Consider the following 12,269-nt stretch of genomic DNA (forward strand, 5'->3'; position numbering starts at 1 on the left):
GCAGCGTATTTTTTAAGAGTCCCTGAGGAGACGTGAGCCTGGGAGTGCTCTGCCTTCCCTAGTGTGGAAACCATGCCAAGGGTAACGAGAGGAGTAAACGAAAATGTTGAGCCTGGCAGCATGAAAGACTGAGTAAGCCCATAATTCAGTCATTTGTGAAGTGGCTGGAGAAATCGCCTTCTTGTTGGCAGAGCAGTCCCATGTAGGTGATGACATGTCAGTAATAAAGTGCCTGTCACTCCCACTTGCGTCAGGCCTCTGGTTCTGGATGCCACAGGGAAGAAGGAACTGCTTAACTTAATGGCACAAACAGAACCATTGATTGAAAGGCCTGATCCCGTGCTTTCAGCTCTGAACAACCAGCTCTGATTGTCTCTGAGATGCTGGCCCTTGCTGTGGACAAAGCAGTGGCTTCTATATGAGTCACATCCCTTCCTATAAGCCCGCCTCTTTGGGGAAGCCCCATTAGCTTGGTTTCCCTGGTGGCTCAGACGGTAAAAGCGTCTGCCTACAATGCAGGAGACCTGGGTTCGATCCCTGGGTCAGGAAGATCCCTGGAGAAGGAAATGGCAACCCACTCCAGTACTCTTGCCTGGAAAATCCCATGGATGGAGGAGCCTGATAGGCTACAGTCTATGGGGTTGCAAAGAGTCAGACACCACTGAGCCACTTCACTTCACTTCAAACAGACGCAAGTCAAAACTGGTCAGAAACTACAAGCCCCGTATTCTGTACCCAATATGGTGCCAGGCAGACAGGGGAGAAGTAGTACATCTGCTTATCGTGGGGAGAAGAGAGACACAGTACACCTAGAAAATGTTATGACAGACATAGACTCAAGCAGTGGAATTTATTGTGGGAGAGGGTTCACAGCTTTATGGAGTCACCAGTGAAGGTTTGTGAAGGAGATGAAGCGGGTGGAAGGAGGTCCGGTGGAGGATTAGAGTGTGAGCAAAGATGCTGAGGCAGGTGCGGGATCGATGAGGATGAAGTGAGGAAGGGAAATGGCTGGAGACAAGTTGGAGTTAGAGTTGTGCTCGGGGAGGGTTCAGTGCCACAGTGAGGGCTTTGGAATGTGATACCTGGGCAATATAGAGGGCCCTGGAGAGACAGGAGCTTCCCAAAGAGAGAATTGTTTGTGGCAAAGGCCTGTGGCTTTGTGTGCAGGACTTGGAGTTGTGGAAAGGGGACATCGCAGCCATGCAGCAGTTAATGCTTAGCCTGGGCTGAGGGCTGGAAAGACTCAAGTGCGTGCTAAGTCACTTCAGTCATGTCTGACTCTTTGAGACCTCATGGACTGCAGCCCGCCAGGCTCCTCCATCCATGGGATTCTCCAGGCAATAATACTGGAGTGGGTTACCATGTCCTCCTCCAGGGTGGGGCGGGTGGGGAGGCAGGGAGGATGCAAGATAGCACAGCTATGGCATAGGCCAGAACTCTGAAACCACACACCTGGGTTCCAATCCGCCCATTCACCACTTGAGCAAGAAACCTCACCTCTTTGAGCCTCAGTTTCCTGCTCTGTAAACTGGGACAAAACCCTCTTGCTTGCCTCGTGGGAAAATGGCCTAGATGCAAAGAAATATGTCTCTAGCACACAGGCTATTAAGCAGTGGCTTCACATGTTCATACTCATTGGAAGAGACTTTTTGAGAAAGAACCAGCAGGACTGGGTACCAGCTAGGACTAGACTTGTGGGGGATGGTGGGATGGGAGTGGGGTGGGATGGGGGACAGTGGTCCAGATGCCTGAACCTGGGGAATGAGCTGGTCCTGGGTGGGGGTGGTGACAAGCCAAGTTGTTTCAGACAGTGTTTGCCAGGGTAAGAGGAACTGCCTTCTAGTCATCTGTTTCATATGTATATTCATCTTCACTGTGCTCAGGCTGCAAGAGGGCCTTGTTTAGAGAAACAGTGCAGCAAAGCAGAAGAAGGTATATTTTAAAGTGACAGGTCTAAAAATACTGCTGTCTCCTTGCCCTTTCACAGCTGCAGATTCCCAATCCTGATCCTCACTGGGAGAAATAATAAAATGCATATGTTTATAATAAAAATCATATTTCCCTCTTCCTGTGATGTCTCCCAGTTGTAGGTTCCCATCCGTTTGCTGTTTTACCTATCATTTAACAAATGTATTTTAAGAAAAGTAATCTTTTCCACTGACATGTCCTATAAACGTCACATCCTTAGCTTTGGTTCTCATTGAGGAACTGAGATGCATGTTTTGAATATTTCCAAAAATGCTTTTCACTTCATTCCCAGGCAAGGATTTTCCAATCTTTGGTTAGAGATCAGATATACAGAGAATGCAGTATATAGTGAAGTGGGTCCCTGGGGCTGGATTATCAGCAGACGAGAATAATTATCAGCAAGATGAGAATTTGGGTTCTGGGAAAATTAGCTACCATTGGCAGCTGAAATCCAGGCCTTTGTTCTTCTGTGGGTTATCCCTGAGGTGTCCTCAGTGCAGGGTATCCTGAAAAGTCAGACTGGGGTCTTACAACGAGTGGAGTGAGGTGGACGCTGGGAGGTTTCTCGTGAAGGACTGTGGAAGGCAAGGCTGAGATAGGACAGTGGGCCAGCTCAGCATTCAGCGTGCGAAGGGCAGGGAAACACCCGTTCCCTTGGGCTGAGGGAAGAGGCTCCATCTGAGGGGCAGGTGGATGATCGCTGGCTTTGTTTACAGATGTGTCGTCCTATGGAATAAAGAAAGTGTGTAGCATGCACTCAGTATGATGCCTGGCACATAGTAGGCCCTCGAGCAAGCAGGAGATGAGGGCTGTCAGTGGCCCTGCCAACTGTGCTGCAGGTCCAGGCAGGACTTGGGTTGGGGGCTGGAAATAGGGAGGCAATGCAGAAGAGTGGTATGAGGGAGAAGACAGACAGAAAGGACTTGGGGGAACCAAGCCAGGGACAGCCAACAGGATAGGGGAGAAAGGTATAGAAAGAGTAGTGATTAGGAGGCTGGCAGGGAGCAAGTTCTCCCTGGTATACTTGGTCATTTCATTGATTCATTCATTCATTTAGCTAACAAGTATTTATTGAGCATCTACTATGTCCTAAGCCCCGATCTAGGTGCTGGTGATTCAGCAGCAAATAAATTAAGAGAGGGACCCTTCTCCAACAGAATTTACAGACTCATGGCAATAGGTGACAAAGGAGGTTTGGGGCTGGGCCTGGAGAGTCATAGTCCAAAGCTTACCTACCCAAACTGTGGAACCCACCAAATGGGAGCCCAGAAGTTGTTCATCTCGGTCCTTCTCAGTGGTGATCTGCCCTGAACAGTGGGGCCAATCCCACCCCAAGCTCCTTGACAGGGCCGGTTCTACCTGGAGGCACAGGAGACCCCTGACACTGAGGACTATTTCTGGGGGAAAAAGTCTGTTTCCTGCCCCTTTCTCCTGTGGCCAGAAATGCCTTCCACAGAGAAGAAAGCCTAACTTTTCCCATCTCAAGATCCAAATACACTAGGGAAAGTAAAAGCTAAACTAACTAAATGATGAATGCTAATCACTAGGGGGAATCAAGCAGGGGAAAGGGAAGGGGAGTGTTGGGGGAAGGGCCCTCAATTTACACAGGGGAGTCAGGGAGTCATTTCAATGAGATTCCATTTCAGTGGAAAACTGAAGGAGGAGAGGAGGTGAGCCACATAGATCTCAGGTGGGAGAGAGAACTCCAGAAAGATGGAACAGTCTGAGCAAAGACTCTAAAGTAAGATTGTGCCTGGCATTTTCGTTTTCTTTTTATTAGTGAATCTTTTTTAAAATTTATTTTTGTTTATTTATTTTGCTATATCAGGTCTTAGTTGTGGCATGTGGGATCTAGTTCCCTGACCAGGGATCGAAACTGGGCCCCCTTCACTGGGAGCATGGAGTCTTAGCCACTGGACCACCAGGGAAGTCCTTGTGCCTAGAAATTTTGAGAAACAATCTACAAGTTGTGGCTGGAGCAGAATGTGTGAGTGGGGAGCCGTATACGCTGGCATGATGGGAAACCAGATCATGTAGGGCCTTGTGGACCATGGTTAAGACTTTGGCCTTGACTCGGGATAAAATGAAGAACTGTGGTAGAGTGCTGAGCAGGAATGACATGGGTTGATCTGCAATTGAAATAGTTCAGTCTGGATGCTGTGTTTTATTTTTCCTTTTATTTTTTTTGAAGAAAACTGAAGTAGAGTTGATTTACAATATTGTGTTAGTTTCAGGTATATAGCAAAGTGATTCAGTTTTATATGTATTTATTTTTTCAGGTTATTTTCCATTCTAGGTTACTATAAGATATTGACTAGTTCCCTGTGCTGTATAGAAAATTAAATCCTTATTGTTTACAGGTGTTTATCTGTTAATCCCATACCCCTAATTTATGCATCCTCTTACCCTTTGGTAACCATGTTTGTTTTCTATATCTGAGAGTCTATTTATGTTTTATAAATAAGTTCATTTGTATCACTTTTTTAGATTCCACATATAAATGAAATCATATGGTATGTTTTTCTCTGACTTCACTAAGTATTATAATCTCTAGGTCCATCTATGTTGCGGCAAATGGCAATTTTCATTCTTTTTTTATGGCTGAGTAATATTCTATTGAATATCTCTATATCTGTATCTACATCTATCTATACCACATCTTCTTTTGACTTGGGTTATAGCCAATTAACAAGATTGTGATAGTTTCAAGTGAACAGTGAAGGGACTCAGCCATACATATCCATGTATCCATTCTCCCCCAAACTCCCTTCCCATCCAGGCTGCCACATAGCATTGAGCAGAGTTCCCTGTGCTATATATATAGTACTGTGATGTATCACATCTTCTTAAGCCAGTTGTCTATTGGTAGGTACTTGGGTTGCTTCCATGTCTTGGCTATTGTAAATTGTGCTTCACTGAACATTGGGGTGCATGGATCTTTTCAGATTAGAGTTTTCATCTTTTCTGGTTATATGCCTAGGAGTGAGATTGCTCAGTCACGTGGTTTCTCTAGTTTTTTAAGGAGCCTGCATACTGTTTTCAATAGTGACTGCACCAATTTACATTCCCACCAACAGTATAGGAGTGTTCCCTTTTCTCCACACCATCTCCAACATTTATTATTTGTAGACTTTTTGATTATTGGCTGCTACGTTTAGATGAGAGTGTGGGAGGATAAAGGTAGAATCGTGGAGGGGGCTTATTGACATAGTCCTGGGGTAGAGATGATGGCGGCTCAGGCCAGGATGGTAGAGGTAGAGGAGATGAGAAATGGTCACAGGACATGGAACCAACCTAGATGCCCATCAGCAGATGAATGGATAAGGAAGCTGTGGTACATATACACCATGGAATATTACTCAGCCGTTAAAAAGATTTCATTTGAATCAGTCCTAATGAGATGGATGAAGCTGGAGCCCCTTATACGGAGTGAAGTAAGCCAGAAAGATAAAGAACATTACAGCATACTAACACATATAGATGGAATTTAGAAAGATGGTAACGACAACCCTTTATGCAAAACAGAAAAAGAGACACAGAAGTACAGAACAGACTTTTGAACTCTGTGGGAGAAGGTGAGGGTGGGTTGTTGCAAAAGAACAGCATGTATATTATCTATGGTGAAACAGATCACCAGCCCAGGTGGGATGCATGAGACAAGTGCTCAGGCCTGGTGCACTGGGAAGACCCAGAGGGATTGGGTGGAGAAGGAGGTGGGAGGGGGGATCGGGATGGGGAATACGTGTAAATCTATTGCTGATTCATATCAATGTATGACAAAACCCACTGAAAAAATAAATAAATAAATAAAAAGAAATGGTCAGATTCTAGATAGAGTTTGAAAATGTTGAAAATGTTAGTCACACAGTCACGTCCAACTCTTTGTGACCCCATGGACTGAAGCCTGCCAGACTTCTCTGTCCATGGGATTCTCCAGGCAAGAATATTGGAGTGGGCTGCCATTCCCTTCTCCATGGAGTTTGAAGGTAGAGCCAATAGCATTTGCTGATGGATTGGGTTGAGGGCTTAAGAGGAAAGGAGGAATGAAAAATGATGCCCAGGACTTTGGTTTATGCAACTGGAGGAACAGAGTTGCATTAGAGAGATTGAGAAGGTTGTAGGTGGGTTTGGGGAAGGAAGTAGACACAGGTCAAGCGTTGGGGTTTTGGCATGTTAAATTTGAGGAACTTCTCTGACATCTAAGTGGAAAGGTAGAGTAGACAGTGGAATAGATGAACTTGGAATTGATGGAATAGGCCTGAGTTGACCTTTGGTTGGCAAACGGTAGGGGTCTGGGCAGCTACATGGAGGCAGGGCCCCAGCTAGCTCCTTCACTCCATTCTCAGGGCTGGAGCTGGATCAGGCACAGGATCCATCTTTGGACAAAGCTGAGATTCTCCCTTCTTTTGCTGTCTCTTTGGCTTGTCTTGGTTTGTCTGTCTTCCCCAGGTCCTAGGCTCCCTGTACTACTTGGGCTGCTCAGAGTTCCACACCTCTTGGCCCCTCTCACTGTCTTTTTCCTTTAGGAAGCTCTGGGAAAGAAGGAGCAGGTTAGACTCCAAAGTTGGGTGGAGGGTAGGTTGGTTGCAGTCAGCCTGGAGTTTCCTTGGGGTCACTGGCTATTGGCATCAATTTCAGAAATAACTTAAAAGAATAAAGTGCTGGGAATACTGCAATTAGTATGTTCTTTGAACCCATAAGTACAATTAACATCTTCTTTGGAGGTTACATTTCTCATGTTTGCAGAAGGGATTTTTCCCCTTGTGATGGTGCAGTAACACGTACAAGTAAAATAGTGCATCAATACTGGAGTCTTTCTTGGACATGTGCCCGAGTCTTCTTTTCTGAGTCCCCATTTTCTATCTTGGTGCTGTCAGGTCCCTGGAGGGTACTAGCTGTTCCCATCTCCTCCTGATGCAGAGGGTCACTTAGGTTTTCCAAACCCAGAAACCCTCAGATAACTTAACTTCTGTAATTGCTTAGCAACCTCACTTGGTACCAGTGGGCTGGAGAGTGAGCTACTGTTTCCCAGGTGTGGGGCAATATCACAGATGTTCTTGGCATGTGGCTAAGTAGCCAATCACAGACAAAATCAAAATTGGGTGCCCTGGTGCACATGGAGATGCTGTAGTTATTAACCAGAATGAACCCTCTTCTTTCCTTGATAACTAACACTATTCCTTAACCCTGCTCTTATGGACTGCACATTGTGTACATGGATATACTGGCAGGAAGCATGGAATTATTTATTTTCTCATCACGTTCTTCTGACATAATTGCATAGAAACCTTATGGCGCTTTGGAGATCTGTTTATGAGTCACAGAAATTAACTTTCTTTTCATACGAGGTCTTTATAAAAAGAAAAAATAGAGCCAAGTGCCTGTTCTTTGAACTTAAGTTGCCTTTCTGTGACTCGCTGAAACCTGAATCTGAATGTCTGTTAGTCTTAGCCTTGCTTTAGCTTTGAATTTCAATTATTCAGCCCATGCACCCAAGAGAATGCCTGAAACAAACGTCCCAAACTGGATCTCACTCATTACTGAACTCAATCATTTTTCTCCCCTGTCCCTGTTGCCTAGGTAGTCCCAAAGGGACTATGGGGAATCCACAGAACTCTGTAATGAAATAGCCACCTAGGGTTTTATAAAAATGTTTGGAGCCCCTAGGTATGGAGGAGATTACGATATCTCCTGATGCTATATGTTAATCAACTGAAAAATAACATTAAACTGAAAATAAGTATAAGGAAGCCCAACAAAGTTGTTTTTTCCATAATGATTATATAATTCAATTCTATTTCTGAAATACCAAACCTCAAATGCTTTCAGCTACTTTTTTGGGGGGTGCCTAGCTTCATAGGAATCCTAAGCATGGGATGAATTTGTCTATTGGGTAAACCATTGCTGTTGCCAATGAATATTTTGTCACCATGTTTAGCTCCAAAAGTAACTGGGGGTAAAATGTGTTCTTGGGCTGTTCATTATCACTTTATAATTCCTGGAACAACCTTTAAGAGAAGTGTTTTCTATTTAAAAGAACTGAGCTTACAGCTTGGTCTCATTGCCATTAAGACAAAGAAGGTACTGGGGATTTCTTGGCAGTCCAGTGGTTAGGACTCTGTGCTTCCTCTGCAGGGGGCCTGGGTTCAATCACTGGTCAGGGACCAGCTTCTCTCAGAGCTAGGACCATAGGCAACTGCTGATCATTGAATGGGTTGGGAAACATCAGACTTTCAGTTGAATTGGAGCTGGGCTGCTGGAGCAGGGGGGTGGACTAGAGTTAAAAATGCCCAGGACAGCATGTACAGTGGGGCAAAACCCAGAGAGCCCGGGTCAGGGTCCACACAAATCTGGTGCTGAGGGTAAGCCATGAGAAAAAGCAGAGGGGTATATTGGAAACCTTCCCAAAATGAAAAGGAGAAGGAAGTGGAAAGTAGTTCTTGGGGACCACAAGGTGGGGACAGGAGAGGTCAGGAACTCATTCAGGCAAGCATAAGACTCAAATTCGGAGACCTAGGGATTTCCTGGTGGTCGAGTGGTTAGGACTCGGTACTTTGACTGCTGAGAGCCCGGGGTTTGATCCCTGGTTGGATAACTAAGATCCTTCAAGCTGCGTGTCGTGGCCAAAAAAAAAAAAAAAAAAAAGAAAGAAAGAAAAGAAAACCTAGAGAATGTACAACAAATATCAGTTTTGTCCAAAAGTGCTTTATGTCCATTGGTGCTGCAAAACCCTGGTCCCAGGATATGCCCAGCCCCAAATAGACAGGTGTGAGCAGCTAAGTGGTGGAGTCTGACTGATGGTAAAGCTAAGGGATCTGGGAGAGGAGCACATGGACTCTGATTCACTTGGTCTGATGAGCCCAATCAATGGGAAGGTGCACGTTTTATCCGAGATAGAGATGAAAATGAATAGAGAAACTCTTGTTTGTCCAGCCCACCTTAGACTATGGGGTAGTCCAGGACCTGAGTGGTAACCAGGTGCCAACCTTGTTCACAAAACACCCATTGGCAAAGGTGCTGGCTCATCCAGTACATAGACTCATTGCATGGTTAGAGCATATGGCTAAGTCCCACCCAATCTCAGATCTTGATCTCTAACCCCTGGACTTCTGACTGTCCCGGGGTCCTGAGAGGTTCAAATTCCTCTTTGTGCGGCCGTGGAATTTGTTGTACTCTGCAGTTCCGTTGTCTTACTGTATTCCTGCCAATGCTTTCTTGTGCAGCTCCTGAGATCAGTTAAGAGTAGGAACCTCCCCCTCCTGCCCCCACCATGATTACTGATAGCTCTCGGCCAGCTTTTACTGGTCTGGTCTCACAAGTCATGTTTGGGCATCCTGGTAGCCTTAACTTTTAAGTTTTGCAGTGCCATTCTGTCAAAAGGACTGAGGGCAAGGTCCCCAAACCCCAGACTGGATGCCCTTGAAAGACCCCATGCATATTTGTACTTGAAGCATTTCCTTCTGACTAACAGTCAGCACGGGTCCCACACAAGCCAGGAGGCTTCTTTCTCTTGTCCTACAGATGGAGTTCTTGTTTTCCTGATAATTAGGGTCACTTTCCTTTCCTTTCTTTGTTTGGGAATCCTTATTTCAATTGACCCAAGGACTTGCTTCTTAGCCCCCCAAATAATTTTTACCATTATATTCACTATATATGGGTTAAAGATAGTACTTCTTTTTACTATATGTTATTGCCATTCAAAATAACATAGACTGCCATTTTAGCCATTTTAAGTGTACAATTCAATAGCATTAATTACATTTACAGGGCTATACAGCTATCATTTTAAAAATATTTCGCCACCCCAAACAGAAACTCTGTACCCATTAAGCAATAACTCCCCATCCCCGACTCTCTCCACTTCCTGGTAACCTCTAATCTAATCTGTCTCTATGAATTGATGTATTCTAGATATTTCATATAAGTGGAACCATATAAGCTTTTTATGTCTGGTTATATAATTTATAATGTTTTCAAAGTTCATCTAAAGTTGCAGCTATGTTTTAGAAACTCATTTCTTTATAAAACTGAACAATGTTCCATTGTATGGATTTTCTTTATTCATTCACCTGCTGATGGACACTTGGGTTGTTTGCACCTTTGGGCTATGGTGAACAATGCTGTTATGAATGTGGGTGTACAAATACATGTTTGAGTTCCTGTTTTCAATTCTTTGGGGTATATACCTGGCAGTAGAATTGTTGGATCATATGGCAATACTACTTTAGGGGAACCAGCAAACTATTTTCCACAGAGGCTCCATCTTTTTATATTTCCACCAGCAATGTATGAGGGTTTCAGTTTCTCTACATCTGTGCCAACACTTATTATTTTCCATTTTAAAAATTATAGCCATCCTGCTGGGTATGATGTAGTATCTTCTGTGGTTTTGAATTGCATTTCCCTGATGATTATTGATGAGCATCTTTTCATGTACTTATAATCCATTTATATATCTTCCTTGGAGAAATGTCTATTCTAGTCCTTTGCTCATTTCAATTAGGATGTTTGTCTTTTTGTTGTTGAGTATTAGGAGTTTTTTTAATATCCTTCTGGGTATCAAACCCTCATCAAATATATGATTTACAAATGTTTTCTCCCACATGTGAGTTATTTTTTTCCACACTTTTTCCCCCTAAATGTCTATTTGGTTCTTTACATCTTTTTCTTCACTGAAACTTTCTATTTTTCCATTTATGTCAAGAGTTCCAGATTTCTTATTGGAGCACCTTTTTTTTTGCCATGCCACATGGCTTGCTGGATCTCAGTTCCATGACCAGGGTTTGAACCTGGGCCACAGCAGTAAAAATCCAGAATCCTAACCACTAGGTCACCAGGGAACTTCCAGAATTCTTTAAAATTAGCTTGGGGATAGATGCCAAGTCTAGTTTTGTTTTTAAGTCTATAGCATCCAGAATTCTCAGGTGGTCTCCCACTGAAGTACCAACCAGGCCCAACCCTGCTTAGCTTTGTAGATCAGATGAGATTCAGTGACTTCAGGGTGGTATAGCTGTAGTTTTTACACTCTCTTGATAGTGTTGATGCAAAAAAAACTTGAAAAGATTCTTGACATCAAGAGTCATTAAGAAAATACACATTAAAACCACAGAGAGATCATACTTCACACTCACTCACTCAGTCATGTCTGACTCTTTGTGACCCCATGAACTACAGCCTGCCAGGCTCCTCTGTCCATGGGAATTCTCCAGGCAAGAATACTGGGATCAGTTGCCATGCCCTCCTCCAGGGGATCTTCCCAACCCAAGGATCAAACCCAGGCCTCTCACATTGCAGGCAGATTCTTTACCAACTGAGCAACCAGGGAAGCCCCTCACTAGGATGGTAATGATCAAAAAGACAAATGCAAGTGCTGGTGAGAACTGTGAATAAATTAGAACTGTTGTATATTGCTGGTGCAATGGGAAAATGGTGCCATCAACTCGTAAATATGGAAGTTCTTTAAAAGATTACACATAAAGTTACTGTTATGGCGTAACAATTCCACCTAGGTATATATCCAATCCTAGGTATATAGCCAGAAGAATTGAATATACAGATCCACAAATCCATACAGACATTGTACAGGAATGTCATAGCAGCATTATTAGCAATAACCCAAAGGAGGGACTAATTCAACTGTCCATTGAGGAAAGAATTACAAAGTATGGAATATCCATACAATAGAGTATTATTTGGTCAAAAAAAGGGATGAATTCCTGATACATGTTCCTCATTTATGAACTTGGAAACTCTATGCTAAGTGAGAGAAGCCATTTGCCAGACACATATTTTGTGATTCCATTTGTATGAAATGAACAGAATAGGCCAACATATCTAGAGCTTAGGATGATGGGGAAAAGGGAATGATGGCTAATGGATATAGATTTGTTTAATTTTGTGGTGATAAACAAGAAAAAACTATAGTGATGATTGTACAACACAGTGAATGCATAGAAAACCACTAAATGATAGTTGTTTTTTAAATTTTTGGCCACACCCCATGGCATGTGGGATCTTAGTTCCCAGACCAGGGATTGAACCCATGCCATCTGCAGTGGAAGTGTGTAGTCTTAATGACTGGACCACCAGGGAAGCCCCTAAATGATATACTTTAAATGGCTGAATTGCATGATATACAGTTTATATCACAATAAAGCTGTTTAAAAAATGAAAAGAAAGAAGAATATGCTAGGGACCATATGTGATCCATATTTCCTGTTGTTAACTAGCTAGTCCTTCCCAGAAAAAGTTTGCTGACTCCGACTTGGGCCCAGCACTCTCAGCTTACCTCTGAGGAGGCT

The 12,269-nt window shown here is 43.6% G+C and overlaps 1 pseudogene; it reads right to left on the reverse strand.

Moving 5' to 3' along the window:
* Positions 1-10,867: 10,867 nt before the first annotated feature.
* LOC133053173 (5S ribosomal RNA) lies at positions 10,868-10,986 on the reverse strand (annotated as a pseudogene).
* Between the last annotated feature and the right edge of the window lie 1,283 nt (positions 10,987-12,269).

Source organism: Dama dama, chromosome X, assembly GCF_033118175.1.
Source record: "Dama dama isolate Ldn47 chromosome X, ASM3311817v1, whole genome shotgun sequence".
Classification (NCBI taxonomy): Eukaryota; Metazoa; Chordata; class Mammalia; order Artiodactyla; family Cervidae; genus Dama; species Dama dama.